Source organism: Narcine bancroftii, chromosome 5 (assembly GCF_036971445.1).
Source record: "Narcine bancroftii isolate sNarBan1 chromosome 5, sNarBan1.hap1, whole genome shotgun sequence".
In the NCBI taxonomy this organism is placed as follows: Eukaryota; Metazoa; Chordata; class Chondrichthyes; order Torpediniformes; family Narcinidae; genus Narcine; species Narcine bancroftii.
The window spans coordinates 221,966,362-221,982,586 of record NC_091473.1 but is presented as its reverse complement, the minus strand read 5'-3'; the positions used below and the strand labels follow the sequence as shown (position 1 = coordinate 221,982,586).

General features: G+C 40.7%; 1 protein-coding gene across 1 annotated transcript in view; it reads right to left on the bottom strand.

Annotated features, from left to right (window-relative positions):
• LOC138764926 (BTB/POZ domain-containing protein 10-like) overlaps window positions 1-16,225 on the bottom strand; it is a 134,795-nt gene that overhangs the window by 95,621 nt on the left and 22,949 nt on the right. The window lies entirely within an intron of this gene.

Below are 16,225 nucleotides of genomic sequence, written 5' to 3'. Positions count from 1 at the left end.
TCCATCTCTGACAATGCTCTCCCCTTTCCCCTTTCTGGATCAGGGTACGAGCTATTTTACAAACCCACTAACCCCTACCTACAACAATCTTCTCTACACATCTTCAACGATTCTATTCCCTTCTCGCAAGTTCTCTGTCTGCGCCACATCTGTTCCCAAGATGAGGTCTTCCAGTCCAGATCATCTGAAATGTCCACCTCCTTCCATAGACTGCTTCCCCTCTGCCACCATCAACTCAGCTCTCACCCACATCTCCTCCATTTCCCATTCATCTGCCTGGCTCCCTCTGCCACAAGATGTAACAAACACAGGATTCCCCCTTGTCCTTACCTACCACATTATCAAACACATTATCCTTCATAATTACCACCACCTGCAACATAATCCCACTTCCAGACACATCTTCCCCTTTCCTTCCTTGTCTGCCTTCTGAAGGGACTGCTCACTCCGTGACTCCCTCATCCAATCATCCCTCCCCACCAATTCCAACCAACCCCTCCCCCCCCCACACCTTCTCCTGTGGCCGCAGGAAGTGCCACACTAAACTCTCGCCACCATTAAGAGCCCCAAACAGTCCTTTCAAGTGATGCAATACTTCCATGGAGTGATCTATTGTATCTGGTGCTCCCTTTGTGGCTTTCTGTACATCAGAGAGACTGGTCGCAGACTGGAAGATTGCTTTGCTGAGCACCTTCGCTCTGTTCGCATCAGTGAAATGGATCTGCCAGTGGCCAACCATTTCATTTCAGTGGCCCACTCCCATGCTCACATGTCCGTCCATGGCCTCATGCACTATCCTACCAAGACCACCCACAAATTGGAAGAACAACTCTTAATTTTCCGTTTGAGCACTCTCCAGCCAGATGGCATTAACATTGACTTCTCCGGTTTCTCCTAGCCTATTCTCCATTCTCGGTCCCTTCCCATTCCCTTCAGCTTCTTTCCTCCAGCTCTCCAACCCCTCCCCTCTCCATTCACAGAGCCATCCCTCCTCCTCCTGTTTGCTGAGGTGGCCTCCCTCCCTTATTCACCTATTACCTCCTGCTTTTGTGTCCATGCTCCTCTCCCACCGACTCCCCTTACCATTTTGTTCAGGTACCTGCTGACATTTTGTCTATCTTGATGAAGGGCTCAGGCCCAAATGTTGGTTATGTATTGTTATCTTTGCTCTATAAAGAACACTGTTGACCAGCTGAGTTTCTCCAGCATTGTGTTTTAACTTCAAACATGGTGTCTGCAAACTTTTGTGTTTTACTGCGTGACCACAGCACCGGTTCACAGCACCATTTGTAGCTAGGTGAAACAGAGGGTGAGAGACAGCCCCCTCCCACTCTCGCCAGCCCTATCCCACTCCTACCAGCCACTTTTTCCAGCCCCCTTCCCCTCTCATCAGCCCCCTCCAAATCCCACCCCTCTCGCCAGCCCCCACCCATACTCACCAGTCCTCTCCCACTCTCGCCAGCCCCTTCCCATTCGCCATACCTGGAACCATAGAACACTACATTGGTATTTATATTTACCTCCTATGAATGCTGTGAGCCCTGCTGAGATCCTCCAGCATTTCTGTTTTTACTACAATCTCAGACTTTTGTGTTTCACTCCATAGAACACTGCAGCAGAGAAACAGCCCCTCTAATCAGCACCAATCTATTATTCTGCCTAGATCTATTAACCTGCACCCAGACCATATCCCTCCATCTACTCCCAACCATTCATTTTTTTTCTACAATGTCAAAATTGAGCATACATTTACCAATTCAGCTGGCAGCTGATTCCACACTCCTTCACTCTCTCTGCGTGAAGAAGCTACCCCTAATGTTTCCTTTAAATTTTACACCTTTCACCCAAAACCCCTGTCCTCTCATTTTATTTATCTCACCTAACCTCAGTGGGAAAAGCCTCCTTGCATTTACTCCGTCTATACCCATCATAATTTTAAATACCTCTATCAAATCTCCCCTCATTCTTCTACACTTCAGGGAAGAAAGTCCTAACCTGTTTAACCTTGCCCTGTGATTCCATTCCTGAAGTCCAGGCAACATCATAGTAAATCTCCTCTGTGCTCTTTCAATCTTATTGATATCTTTTCTGTAGTTGGTGGCCAAAATTGCCCAAAATAGCCAAAATTTGGCCTGGAAGGCCAACTGTAACATTGAAGGGCATCTTTTTTTTTAAAGAGTAGAAATAATTTATTAAGACTGGATTCCTGAATATAAATAAAGCAAAATAAGATGAGTTGCAAGTTGACTGGGATAGATTGGGGAAGCTTATCAGTGCACAGGCAAACAAGAATCATTTAATGTGTGGATGGGTGAATTACGAAAATTAATCCGGTCTGGCACGATCTGCAGTACTTGCATATGGCTGACCAGATACCAGAACAATTCATACAGTAAACCTCTACACCATAGTTTCTTTTTTTTTAATTTTATTTTTCATTTGCTTCAAAACATATACAGTATTTATCCATAACATAAGAATAAAATCTACAACATAAAAAGAATATAATTTTATATATTTTCTCCCCCCGCCCACCCATCCCCTCCCTCCCCAAAAAAGTAGGGAATAAAAGGAAAAGAAAAACCCATCTAATAAACTTGTATTTTTCATTAATTAATTGCAAATTTACATAATAATCTTAAACCATGAACTAATTAGGGCGGGTTGGATGGGTTGGACGCTCTAGGTAAAGTCATAGCAATAAAATCCATGTAGGGTTTCCAAACCTTATCAAATTTTTCTGATTGATTTCATAAATTGAACTTTATTTTCTTTAATTATATTCAATTTCATAATTCCATTCACCATTTATTCAACCCCACAATATCACCTGATTTCCATGTTACAGCTATAAATTTCTTTTGCTACACTTAAAAACTTTTTCTGATAAATATCTAACTTCAATTGGGAAAAATCTCCCAATAAAAATATTCTAGGATCCTTCAAAATTTGCGTCTTCAAAACTCGTCCCAATAAGAAACTTGCATCCTTCCAAAACCTATCTAAATTTTCACATTGCCAGACTCTAAGCAGGAAAGATCCAACTTCTTTATTACATCTAAAGCATTGATCATGGAGTATAATGTATGAAGTATAAAAAATCTAAATTGTACCATTTGATATCAAACATTAATTGTATTAGTTACACTTTCATAGCATAATTTTTGACCATACTTCATCTTGAATCTTTATATTTAAATCTTTTTTCCATCTGGATTTAGATTTGAATAAATCCTTTTTCTGAATAGTCTCTTGTAATTTAATATACATATTGGTAATGAATCTTTCAATAAATGTATCAGTTATTAGATATTCAAATGGACTTTGTTCTGGTAATGTAAAATTCCTCCCTAACTTTCTTTTTAAATATGATTTAAGTTGATAAGAAGAAAAAATAGTATTATGTTGAATATACTTATCTTTCTTTCAATTGGTCAAAAGTCAAAAAAATGGATCCCAAAAAACAATCCCTTATCCTTTTTGTTCCACAATTAAACCAAACATCAAAATAACAATTATTAACCATATAAGGAATTAAAGGATTTTGATTTAATATCATTTTAGCCAACTGATAGTTCTTCATTCCTCTTTCTACATGTACTCTATTCCATACTTTAAGCATATGCCTCAAAATTGGTGTATCTAGTTTTCCTTTTAATAATCCCTCATGATATTTATATAAAATATGTTCAGAATTACTTTCTTCTATTTTACTCATTTCAATTTGCACCCATGCAATCTTTTCATCGATCTGATAATAAGAAGCTGCTTTATAATAATTTTTTTGAATTAGGCAATCAAAGTCCTCCCAATCAAATTTACATGTTAATTTTTCCAGTGATATCTGAGGCATTTTATCCTGCCAAATAAGTCTTATTACACTTTTATTTAAATCTTGATAAAAAGTTATTGGTACAAGAATTGGTAAAGATTGAAAAAGATATTGTATTCTAGGAAAGATATTCATTTTCACACAGTTAATCCTTCCTATTAAAGAAATTGCCAAATCGTTCCATCTTATTAAATCTTCTTTAATTTTCCACAATAAAGGTATGTTATGTAATTTAATTTAAATAAATTATTTAAATTCTTATCAACATTCATTCCTAAATATTTAATTGCGCCATTCTGCCATTTAAATTTTGTCCTTTTCTTGACTTGAACATAATCTGTCTCGATCATTGGCATCACTTCACTTTTATCAAAATTTCCTTTATAACCTTAGACTAACCCATACTTCGCCAATCAATCATTTACTTTTTTTAATGAGCTTTCAGAGTTTGTAAGATATAGTATTACATCATCCACAAAGAGACAAATTTTGTGTTCTTTATCATTTATTTAAAGCCCTCGATCTCATTATCACTTCTAATCACCTCGGCCAAAGGGATATAATGGACAACCTTGCCTAGATGATCTTTCCAACAAAAAGGATTTTGATATTTGTCTATTTGTAATCACTTTAGCCTTTGGACAATTATATAATGCTCTTATCCAATTTGTAAAATTTGTCAGAATTCCAAAAATGTTCAGTACTTTAAATAAATAATCCCATCCTAATCTATCAAATACCTTTTCAGAATTCCAAAAAATTTTAGTGCTTTAAATAAATAATCCCATTCTAATATATCAAATGCCTTTTCTGCAGAAGGTGGGAGTTACCAACTGTTGAATCTGAAATAGTATGAAATAATGCAGCAATTACATGTACAGTTATGATTATTTGTCTGCGTAATGCGTTACCAAAGTTGCAAAGTCTAGGAGATCTAGTATAGTCTGTCGATCAGGACATGCTGAGCAGACCAGAATGTACAAATGGAAGCACAAATTGGGGTCAGAAAATGGCAAGCACAGATGGCCTGTCATGATTCAAAGAGAAAGAAAGAGCAAATTACAAAAAGTTGAATCAGAATAAGAATTAATTGTCATTAACATAATACAAAATTCATTGTTTTGTGACAGCATCAAACATTACTATAAATCACAATTCAAAATAAATAAAATAGAGCAAGAAATCCTCTTCCCCTCTGCCATCAGAAATCTGATGGCAACAGGGGAAAAGCTGACCTTGTACTGCTGAGTACTCATCTTCAGATTCCTGTACCTTTGTCCCAATGGCAGCAGAGTGAAGAGGGCATGGCCTGGGTGGTGGGGGTTTTTGAGGATAGAGGCTGCTTTCTTAAGACACTGCCTCTTGTAGATGTCCTTGATGGAGTGAAGACAGGTGCCCATGATGTCACTGGCTAAGTCAACAACCCTCTGGAGCTTTTCCTGTCCTGACCATTGCACCTCCATTCCAGACAGTAATGCAACCAGCCAGAATGCTCTCCATAGTACACCTATAGAAGTTTTCGAGAGTCTCAAAGGATAGCCATTGGCATTTTGATTGTATCAACATGGGTGCTTTAAAACAGAACCTCAGGGATGTTGACAGCCAGGAATTTGAAGTGCTTGACCCCCTCCACAGCTGACCCCTCGATGAGGACTGGTTCATGTTCTCCTGAAGTTCACAATCATCTCCTTAGTTTTGATAACGTTGAGTACAAGGTTGTTAGTGAGACCCACTCAACTAGCTGATCTATCTCATTCCTATACGCTTCCTCATTGCCATCTGTGATTTTGTTGACAATAGTTGGGCCATTGGCAAATTTGCAGATGGCATTGGAATTGTGCCTAGCCACACAGTCATGGGTGTACAGTGAGTAAAGCAGTGGGTTAAGCATGCATCCTTGAGGTGCACCAGTGTGGATCATCAGTGAGTAGAGGATGTTGTTTCTGATTCATACTGATTGTGGTCTTCTGGTGAGGAAGTCAAGGATCCAGTTGCAGAAGGCGGTGCTGAGGCTCAGAAGCTTGTTGACCAGCACTGAGGGAATAATGGCATTGAAGGCTGAGCTGTAGTCGATTAAGAGTAAGTGGATTTATGAGTTGCTATAAAATTCAGACCTAAGTCCTGCAGGGCAGCATAAAGTATAACAATTAAGTTTTGTCCCTTGAGATCACATTAGGCCATGTTGTAACAGTCCGAAGGACATAAAGCTTATCACGAAACTGTGATTGTCTGCTAAAATGGCAGACAACTGGAGTTTCACGGAACTGCAAAGTGAGACCATGTTCACATTAAAGTTTATTCTACACATATATAACCAGACAAAACTGCACTTCTCCAGACCATGATGCACACACAATCCACTGCACATATTTACATAAATATATAATTACAAATAAATATTTATAAGCATTTAGAAATGTGCTCTGTAAATCATCCACTAGACTTTTGGTGCTTTGCTCTTCTTCAGTTCTTCATTCTGTTGTATTTATTTCTCTGGTGTCTCTCAATTATCATTTTTTCTTCTTGAAACATGGTTTCTCCTTTGCTTCAATGGATGGAACTGCAAACCGAATTTACTTTATTTCCCACCTATCCGTTATCACACCCTCTCCCCAGATGCAATCAAAGAGCGTTCCCCTGGTGCTCACCTTTCACGCCAACTGCTTTCGCATTCTACGTATTATCTTTCATGATTACCAACATCTCCCCTTTCAGACCTTATCTGCATTTCACATGAACCACCCAGGTCCTGTCACCTGGTTCTCAGGTCCTGTCACCTGGTTCTCAGGTCCTGTCACCTGGTTCTCAGGTCCTGTCACCTGTCTCAGGACCACCCTCCTTCCACTGCACCTTCCACTGCACCTTCCACTGCAAAGAGAAGCAACAGAACCAACTTCTCCCTTCCCACCACCCAAACACAAACACTACTTCCAGGTGAAGGAGACAGTCACTTGCACTTGTTTCAAACTTGTCGATGTTCACAGTGTGACCATCCCACCCACCACCCCTCACTCTGCATGTAGGGGCATGATATTGTAGGATATTTGTGGGCCTCGTGTCACACTGAGAGAGTTTCACGGATGCTTTCTCTGTCTCTCTCAGCAAAAGAAGTTGGTCAGGATGGAAGTGTGTATATTGTTTCTGGACAAATGTTTCACAGCAAATACTAACATCTCAACTGTTGTGATGTGCATCTGGGTGGTTCTGCATACAAATGAAATTGAGCATTTTGTTGTTATCTGGAAATCTGCATCAGGTGCAGAGGAGATTTACCAGGATGATTCCTGGAATGCAAGGGCTGACATATGGGGAATGTTTGACAGCTCTTGGGTTGTATTTGTTGGAGTATAGGAAAGTGAGGGGGGATCTCATAGAAAGATTTTGAATATTGAAAGGCTTTGACAGAGTGAATGCAGATAAGATGTTTCCCTTGATGGGTGAATCGAGGACAAGGGGTCATAGTCTTAAAATTAGAAGTTATCCAATTAAAACAGAGAGGAGGAAGGACTCCTTTAGTCAGAGGGTCGTGGATCTGTGGAACTCACTGCCGCATAAAGCAGTGGAGGCCAGATCACGGGGAGTACTTAAACAGGAAATGGATAAGTATCTCATTAGTAAGGGTATCAAGGCATATGGGGAAAAGGCTGGAAATTGGAACTAGGGGGAGTTTAGTTTAGCTTAGTGCATAGCCATGGAACAGACCCGATAGGCCTCGTGGCCTGTTTCTGTTCCTTTATCTTGTGATCCAGATATATAAATTTCATTATTTTCAATTACATTGGATTACAAAATCAGCAAAAAGGGGTTGTTTTATACCTGCATATTTGAAAGCATTCTGTTTGAGAGGTTTCTAAATGTGAGTTTCTGGAACTAATTTGAAAGTTAATTTTTGGATTACAACTGCAAGTCCTCACAGGCACTGGAAAGTCCTCACAGGAGTCACGTGATGGAGTAGTGAACGGTCGGGGAACTCCAGCCCTCTCCGGAAAAGTTTTAAAAAAACACAGAAAACACAAAGGCACAAACACAAAAATTAAAACAAAGTGAAAGTAAAGGTGGGAAGAAAATGGCAGCGAAGAAAGAAAAGTGGAAAGCAATGGGAAGAAGAGAAGAAGAAAAGACATCGGAAGAAGAAGGTGAAGGCCTTACCTGTCCGAGGAGGCCCGCTGTGGAGAGAGAAGCCCGCTCCCTCAGGTCAGTCGAAGTCCCGAGCTCGAGACTACAAAAATGGCTCGCGGAGCCAAGCAAAAGTGCGCAACCGCGCATGCGTGAGGAGTCGCGCATGCGAAGACAAAAAAAAACACTGACAGGAGGGGGAACCAGCTGAGGAGTCGATCTCCACAGCTGAGAATGACAGCCACAGCACAGCAGCAAGAAGAGAACATAGAAAACAACAAGAACAAGAAAGAAGAGAGTAAAAAGAAATCAAGGAAACAACAGATGACCAACCCAGAGGAAGAAGAAGAAGAAGAAGAACACAGAGAAATGGAAGAAGAAGGGAAAGGCAAGACAATGGATATTTTTTTTTAAAGAATATATGGAATCAGTAAAAGAATGGCAATCACAAGAATTTAGTGAAATAAAAAGAAAAATTACAAGTACAGAAGAAAAAAATGAATACATTAGAGATGGTCATGTCAGATATAGGAAAAAGAGTGGACAAGGTGGAAGAACGAGAAACAGCCATAGAAATGGAAGTAAAGGACTTAAAAGAGAAATTAGAAGAATCTAATAAAAAAGTTAAAGAGACACAGAGCTGTTAGCTCAGATGATAGATATAATGGAAAATTATAATAGAAGAAATAATATAAAGATAGTGGACCTTAAGGAAGATGAAGAAGGCAAGAATATGAGAGAATTTATAAAAGATTGGATCCCCAGGGTCCTAGGAAGACCAGAATTACAGGAAGAAATGGAAATAGAAAGGGCACATAGAACATTAGCCCCTAAACCACAGCCACAACAAAAACCAAGATCCATTTTAGTAAAATTTCTAAAATATACAATGAGAGGAAAATATATTGGAGAAGCAATGAAGAAAATAAGAGAAGACAAAAAGCCACTGGAATACAAAGGTCAAAAATTTTTTTTCTATCCAGACATAAGATTTGAACTCCTGAAGAAGAGAAAGGAGTTTAATACAGCAAAAGCGATCCTATGGAAAAAAGAATATAAATTTATGCTAAAGTACCCAGCGGTACTTAAAATAGTTATTCCAGGGCAGCAAAACAGACTATTCTCGGATCCAGAGGAAGCACGAAAATTTGCAGAACAACTACAAGACAGACAGAGATGAAGACATGTAACGAGAGCAAATATGACCACGAACTATATGTATGTTTGTATATGGGTATGTATATATATATGTATATGTGTGTGTGTGTATGTATATATGTGTGTACATGAGTGTATGCGTATTTAAAGGAAAATATATGGATTCAAACATGGATAAAACTGGGGGAAAAAATTAACAGAAAGAACAAAGTAACCAAATTTATAATTAAATCGATGCAAGAAATGCAACTTTTGGATATATGGAGGAAACAACACCCAAAGGAAAAGAAATATTCATATTATTCGGGTAGACATAAAACATACTCAAGAATAGACCTATTCCTGTTATCAGCTCGCATGCAAGACAGAGTTAGAAAAACAGAATATAAAGCTAGAATATTATCGGACCACTCACCCCTGATATTGACAATAGAGTTAGAGGACATCCCTCCAAGAATGTATGATGGAGATTTAATTCCATGCTACTTAAAAGGCAGGATTTTAGATAATTCATTGAAAGACAAATTAAAATGAACTATGAAATAAATACGGAATCAGTGAAAGATAAGTTTATACTATGGGACGCAATGAAAGCGTTAATCAGAGGGCAAATAATAAGTTATGTAACCAAGATGAACAAGGACTACAATCGGGAAACAGAGCAGTTGGAAAGGGAAATAGCAAATATAGAAAAAGAATTAGCAATGAAGGAAGACACAACTAAAAGAAGAGAATTGGCAGATAAAAAAATAAAATATGAAACACTACAAACATATAAGGTGGAGAAGAACATAATGAAGACAAAACAGAAATATTATGAACTAGGAGAAAAAACGCACAAAATTCTAGCATGGCAGCTTAAGACAGAACAAACTAAGAAAATGGTATTGGCATCAAGGAAAAAAGACAAACAAATTACATATAATCCAACAGAGATTAATGAAAACTTCAGAGAATTCTATGAACAGTTATACCAAACTGAAAACGAAGGGAAAGAAGCCAAAATAGATGAATTTTTAACTAAAATTGAACTACCGAAATTACAAATAGAGGAACAAAATAAATTAACAGAAACATTTGAAATAGTAGAAATTCAAGAGATAATAAAAAAACTTCTTCTTTCTTTGGCTTGGCTTCGCGGACGAAGATTTATGGAGGGGGTAAAAAGTCCACGTCAGCTGCAGGCTCGTTTGTGGCTGACCAGTCCGATGCGGGACAGGCAGACACGATTGCAGCGGTTGCAAGGGAAAATTGGTTGGTTGGGGTTGGGTGTTGGGTTTTTCCTCCTTTGCCTTTTGTCAGTGAGGTGGGCTCTGCGGTCTTCTTCAAAGGAGGCTGCTGCCCGCCAAACTGTGAGGCGCCAAGATGCACGGTTTGAGGCGTTATCAGCCCACTGGCGGTGGTCAATGTGGCAGGCACCAAGAGATTTCTTTAGGCAGTCCTTGTACCTTTTCTTTGGTGCACCTCTGTCACGGTGGCCAGTGGAGAGCTCGCCATATAATACGATCTTGGGAAGGCGATGGTCCTCCATTCTGGAGACGTGACCCATCCAGCGCAGCTGGATCTTCAGCAGCGTGGACTCGATGCTGTCGACCTCTGCCATCTCGAGTACCTCGACGTTAGGGGTGTGAGCGCTCCAATGGATGTTGAGGATGGAGCGGAGACAACGCTGGTGGAAGCGTTCTAGGAGCCGTAGGTGGTGCCGGTAGAGGACCCATGATTCGGAGCCGAACAGGAGTGTGGGTATGACAACGGCTCTGTATACGCTTATCTTTGTGAGGTTTTTCAGTTGGTTGTTTTTCCAGACTCTTTTGTGTAGTCTTCCAAAGGCGCTATTTGCCTTGGCGAGTCTGTTGTCTATCTCATTGTCGATCCTTGCATCTGATGAAATGGTGCAGCCGAGATAGGTAAACTGGTTGACCGTTTTGAGTTTTGTGTGCCCGATGGAGATGTGGGGGGGCTGGTAGTCATGGTGGGGAGCTGGCTGATGGAGGACCTCAGTTTTCTTCAGGCTGACTTCCAGGCCAAACATTTTGGCAGTTTCCGCAAAGCAGGACGTCAAGCGCTGAAGAGCTGGCTCTGAATGGGCAACTAAAGCGGCATCATCTGCAAAGAGTAGTTCACGGACAAGTTGCTCTTGTGTCTTGGTGTGAGCTTGCAGGCGCCTCAGATTGAAGAGACTGCCATCCGTGCGGTACCGGATGTAAACAGCGTCTTCATTGTTGGGGTCTTTCATGGCTTGGTTCAGCATCATGCTGAAGAAGATTGAAAAGAGGGTTGGTGCGAGAACACAGCCTTGCTTCACGCCATTGTTAATGGAGAAGGGTTCAGAGAGCTCATTGCTGTATCTGACCCGACCTTGTTGGTTTTCGTGCAGTTGGATAATCATGTTGAGGAACTTTGGGGGACATCCGATGCGCTCTAGTATTTGCCAAAGCCCTTTCCTGCTCACGGTGTCGAAGGCTTTGGTGAGGTCAACAAAGGTGATGTAGAGTCCTTTGTTTTGTTCTCTACACTTTTCTTGGAGCTGTCTGAGGGCAAAGACCATGTCAGTGGTTCCTCTGTTAGCGCGAAAGCCGCACTGTGATTCTGGGAGAATATTCTCAGCGACACTAGGTATTATTCTATTTAGTAGAATCCTAGCGAAGATTTTGCCTGCAATGGAGAGCAACGTGATTCCCCTGTAGTTTGAGCAGTCTGATTTCTCGCCTTTGTTTTTGTACAGGGTGATGATGGTGGCATCACGAAGATCCTGAGGCAGTTTACCTTGGTCCCAACAAAGCTTGAAAAACTCATGCAGTTTGGCATGAGCAAGGGGGAGGCGGCGGCCCCAGTCCGGGCACAGGGAGAGCAGCGGCGGCCCCGGCCCCGGTCCGGGCGAAGGGTAGACGGCGGCGGCCCCGATACGGGCAGGAGCAAGGGGGAGGCGGCGGCCCCAGTCCGGGCACAGGGAGAGCAGCGGCGGCCCCGGCCCCGGTCCGGGCGAAGGGTAGACGGCGGCGGCCCCGATACGGGCAGGAGCAAGGGGGAGACGGCGGCCCCGGCCTCGGTCGAGTGAGGCAGACGGAGGCCCCGGTCCGGACAGGGAGTGGGAGGCGGCGGCCCCAGTCCAGGCACAGGGAGAGCAGCAGCGGCCCCGGCCCCGGTCCGGGCGAAGGGTAGACGGCGGCGGCCCCGATCCGGGCAGGAGCAAGGGGGAGACGGCGGCCCCAGTCCGGGCACAGGGAGAGCAGCAGCGGCCCCGGCCCCGGTCCGGGCGAAGGGTAGACGGCGGCGGCCCCGATACGGGCAGGAGCAAGGGGGAGACGGCGGCCCCGGCCTCGGTCGAGTGAGGCAGACGGAGGCCCCGGTCCGGGCAGTATGGACCGACCTAGGAGGGGAGGCAGGCCCCTCCAGCCCGGGTAAGAAACCTGCATAGGAGAAGGCCACTCCGATATAAAACCTACGACCCAAGGACCTCGCTGCCACGTCCCAGCTTGCTTGGCCACGGCATAAAAAAACTACCGAATAATAAAGCACCAAGAGAGGATGGATTCCCAATAGAATTCTATAAAACATTTAAAGATTTATTAATTCCTCCCCTCCTGGAAGTAATCAACCAGATTGATAAAACACAAAGCTTACCAGATTCATGCAAAACAGCAATAATTACAGTAATACCAAAGACAGCGAAAGATCCACTCGCACCAGCGTCATATAGACCAATATCTTTACTTAACACAGATTATCAGATAATAGCTAAACTATTAGCAAACAGATTAACCGACTATGTACCAAAAATAGTAAATCTAGACCAAACTGGATTTATTAAAAAAAGACGAACAACAGACAATATTTGTAAATTTATTAACTTAATTCATGCAGTAGAAGGAAATAAAGCTTCACCAGCAGCGGTGGCTTTAGACGCAGAGAAGGCCTTTGACAGAGTAGAATGGAATTATTTATTCAAAGTACTACAAAAATTCAGTTTACCAGAGAAATATATTAATTGGATTAAAGCATTATATAAGGGGCCATTGGCGAAAGTGATAGTAAATGGATATACTTATTGTTCGCGTTGGCCATAGAACCACTAGCAGAACTGATAAGAACAGAATATAATATAAAAGGGATAAAAATAAAAGACAAGGAATATAAAATCAGTTATTTGCGGATGACATTATAGTATACTTAACAGAACCAGAACTATCAATAAAAGAATTATATAAGAAATGGAAGGAATATGGAGAAGTGTCGGGATACAATATTAACGCAAATAAAAGTGAAGCAATGTCAATGAATAATGCGGATTTCTCAAAATTTAAAAAAGAATCACCATTCAGATGGCAAATGCAAGCAATAAGATACCTAGGTATACAAATAAATAAAAATCTCGGCCATCGATATAAACTCAATTATTATCCACTAATGAAAAAATTACAGGACGACTTAGAGCATTGGAAAGACTTACCACTAACACTAATAGGAAGGATAAACTGTATTAAAATGAACATTTTCCCAAGGATACAATACCTATTTCAGGCATTGCCAATACACTTGACGGAGAAATTCTTCAAGGAGTTAAAGAAAATAATAAAGAAATTTTTATGGAAAGGGGGGAAACCGAGGATAGCACTAGATAAATTAACAGAATGGTATAAACAAGGAGGCTTACAACTGCCAAACTTTAAAAATTATTATAGAGCCGCACAATTAAGATACCTATCAGATTTTTATCAAACAAGGGAAAAGCCAGATTGGACTAGATTAGAACTAGATAAAATAGGGGAGAAGATACCCAAACATATATTATACAAATGGGATGAAAAATTGGTACAACATAGAAGTTCTCTAGTATTACATCATCTACACAATATTTGGAAGAAGATTCATGTAGAAAGAAATAAAACAAATTATCAATTACCAAAACTAATATTACTCCCTTAAATAAGTTACTCCCTTTTACAATAGATAACCTTTCCTTTAGAGAATGGGAGAAAAAAGGGATCAAAAGAATAGAAAATTGTTTTTCAGGAAATAGATTATTATCCTTTGAACAAATGAAAGATAAGTACAATATAACTCAAGATACAGTGCTGGCATATTACCAATTGAGATCCTACTTGAAGGACAAATTAGGAAGCAGTCTGAGTTTACCAGAGGGAAGTAACTTTGAATATGTGATTACAGATACAATGATAATCAAAAGATTTATAACAAATATGTACATTAAACTGCAAGAAAAGGAGAATGAGGAAACAAATGGTAAAACTAAACAAAAATGGGAACAAGATTTAAATATAAAGATAAAAAAGGAAACATGGGAGAAGTTATGTTCTGGAACGATGAGAAATACAATAAATACGAGGTTACGTATGATACAATATAACTGGATACACAGGCTATACATTACACCTCAAAAGTTAAATAAATGGGACCCAACAGTATCTGATAGATGTTTTTGATGTAAAAAAGAAATGGGAACAATAATTCATGCAATCTGGACATGTGAGAAAGTAGAAAAATTTTGGGAAGATCTCAATCAGATATTAAATAAAATAACAGAAAACAATATACCAAAGAATCCAGAGATCTTCCTTCTAAGTAACATAAAAAACAAAGAATTTGGAATTGATTTGGATGATGCACAAAAAAGATTTGTGAAGATAGCTCTAGCCGTAGCAAAAAAATGTATTATGTCAACCTGGAAATCAGAAGATAATTTGAAAATACAACAATGGTATATAGAAATGAATAAATGTATTCCATTAGAAAAAATAACATATAGTTTAAGAAATAATATTGAAATATTTGAACAAATATGGGAGCCTTACATGAAACACAATAGAGAAAACCTACCGGGGACATTTACTACCTAAATTAACGAAAGGAGAAGGAAATGAAAAGAATTGACTCAGTGGAAGTTCTTGTTTATTTTTATTGAATGACAACATTGTTTGACTTGTTTAATGTATCCTAGATTTTGTACTTTAAATGGATGGGGGGGGGAGGTAGGGAGGGTGGTATGGGAGGAGGGAGGTGGGGGGAGAAAATGGCACTGTATATATTTGAAAAGGAAAAAGTATGTATCATGGTTAATGTGGTTTATGGTGTGAAAAATAAAAAATTTTAAAAAAACTCCTACAGCCCTCCCTATCTATGTAACCCTCTACATCCACATATCTGCCAAACTACCCATCTGTATTACTTTCTTACACACACACACACACACACACACTCTCTTTCTCTCCGATTTTTGACTCGTCCTTGGCCAGACTACTATTCATCGACTACTGCTCCACCTTCAACACAATAGTGGCAAATAAACTCATCTCAAAACACTATGAGCTTGGCCTCAGCACTCCCCTTTGCCACCCGATCCATGACTGCAGACCACAATCAGGGAGGAATGGTGACAGCACCTCTTCAGAAATATCCTCCATACCAGTGCCCTTCAAAGCTGAATACTTAGCCCCCTCCTATCCTTCCTGTACACCCATGACTGTGTGACCAAACACTGCTCCAACTCCATCTATAAACTCACAGGCCAGATCTCAAATAATGACAAGTCGCTATGTGGAAGAGAGATAGAGGGACAGAGATTGGTGCCAGGGCAATGTCAGCAAGTCCAAAGAGCTGGTCACTGACTTCCTGAAAAAGAATGGAGCTCACTCCCCAGTCCACATCAACAGTACACATCTCCAGTGACCTGTCCTGGTCCATCCTCATCGACGTAATGGCTAAGAAAGTGCACCAGCGCCTCTGCTTCCTCAAGGGCCTAAGAAAATTTGGCACATCACCCGCATCCCTCAACAATTTCGACAGCTGCACTACTGAACATATCCTGTCAGGATGTTTCACTTCGCAGTACGGGAACTGCTCCACCCACGTCCACAAGAAACTGCAGAGAGTTGTGAGTGCTGCTCAGGCTATCATACAACCACCCTCCCCCCCACCCCCACTTTTCCATTGACTCCACCTATAACTCCCACTGCCTTGGAAAAGCAGCAAAAATACTAAATGAATGATCCCATCCTGGCTATAATCTCTTCAAGCCCCTCCTGTCAGGAAGTGTTCAAGGGCAGTTTCTTTTCTGTTATCAGACTCCTGAACAAGCCTCACACTTTGCTCTGTTCTATC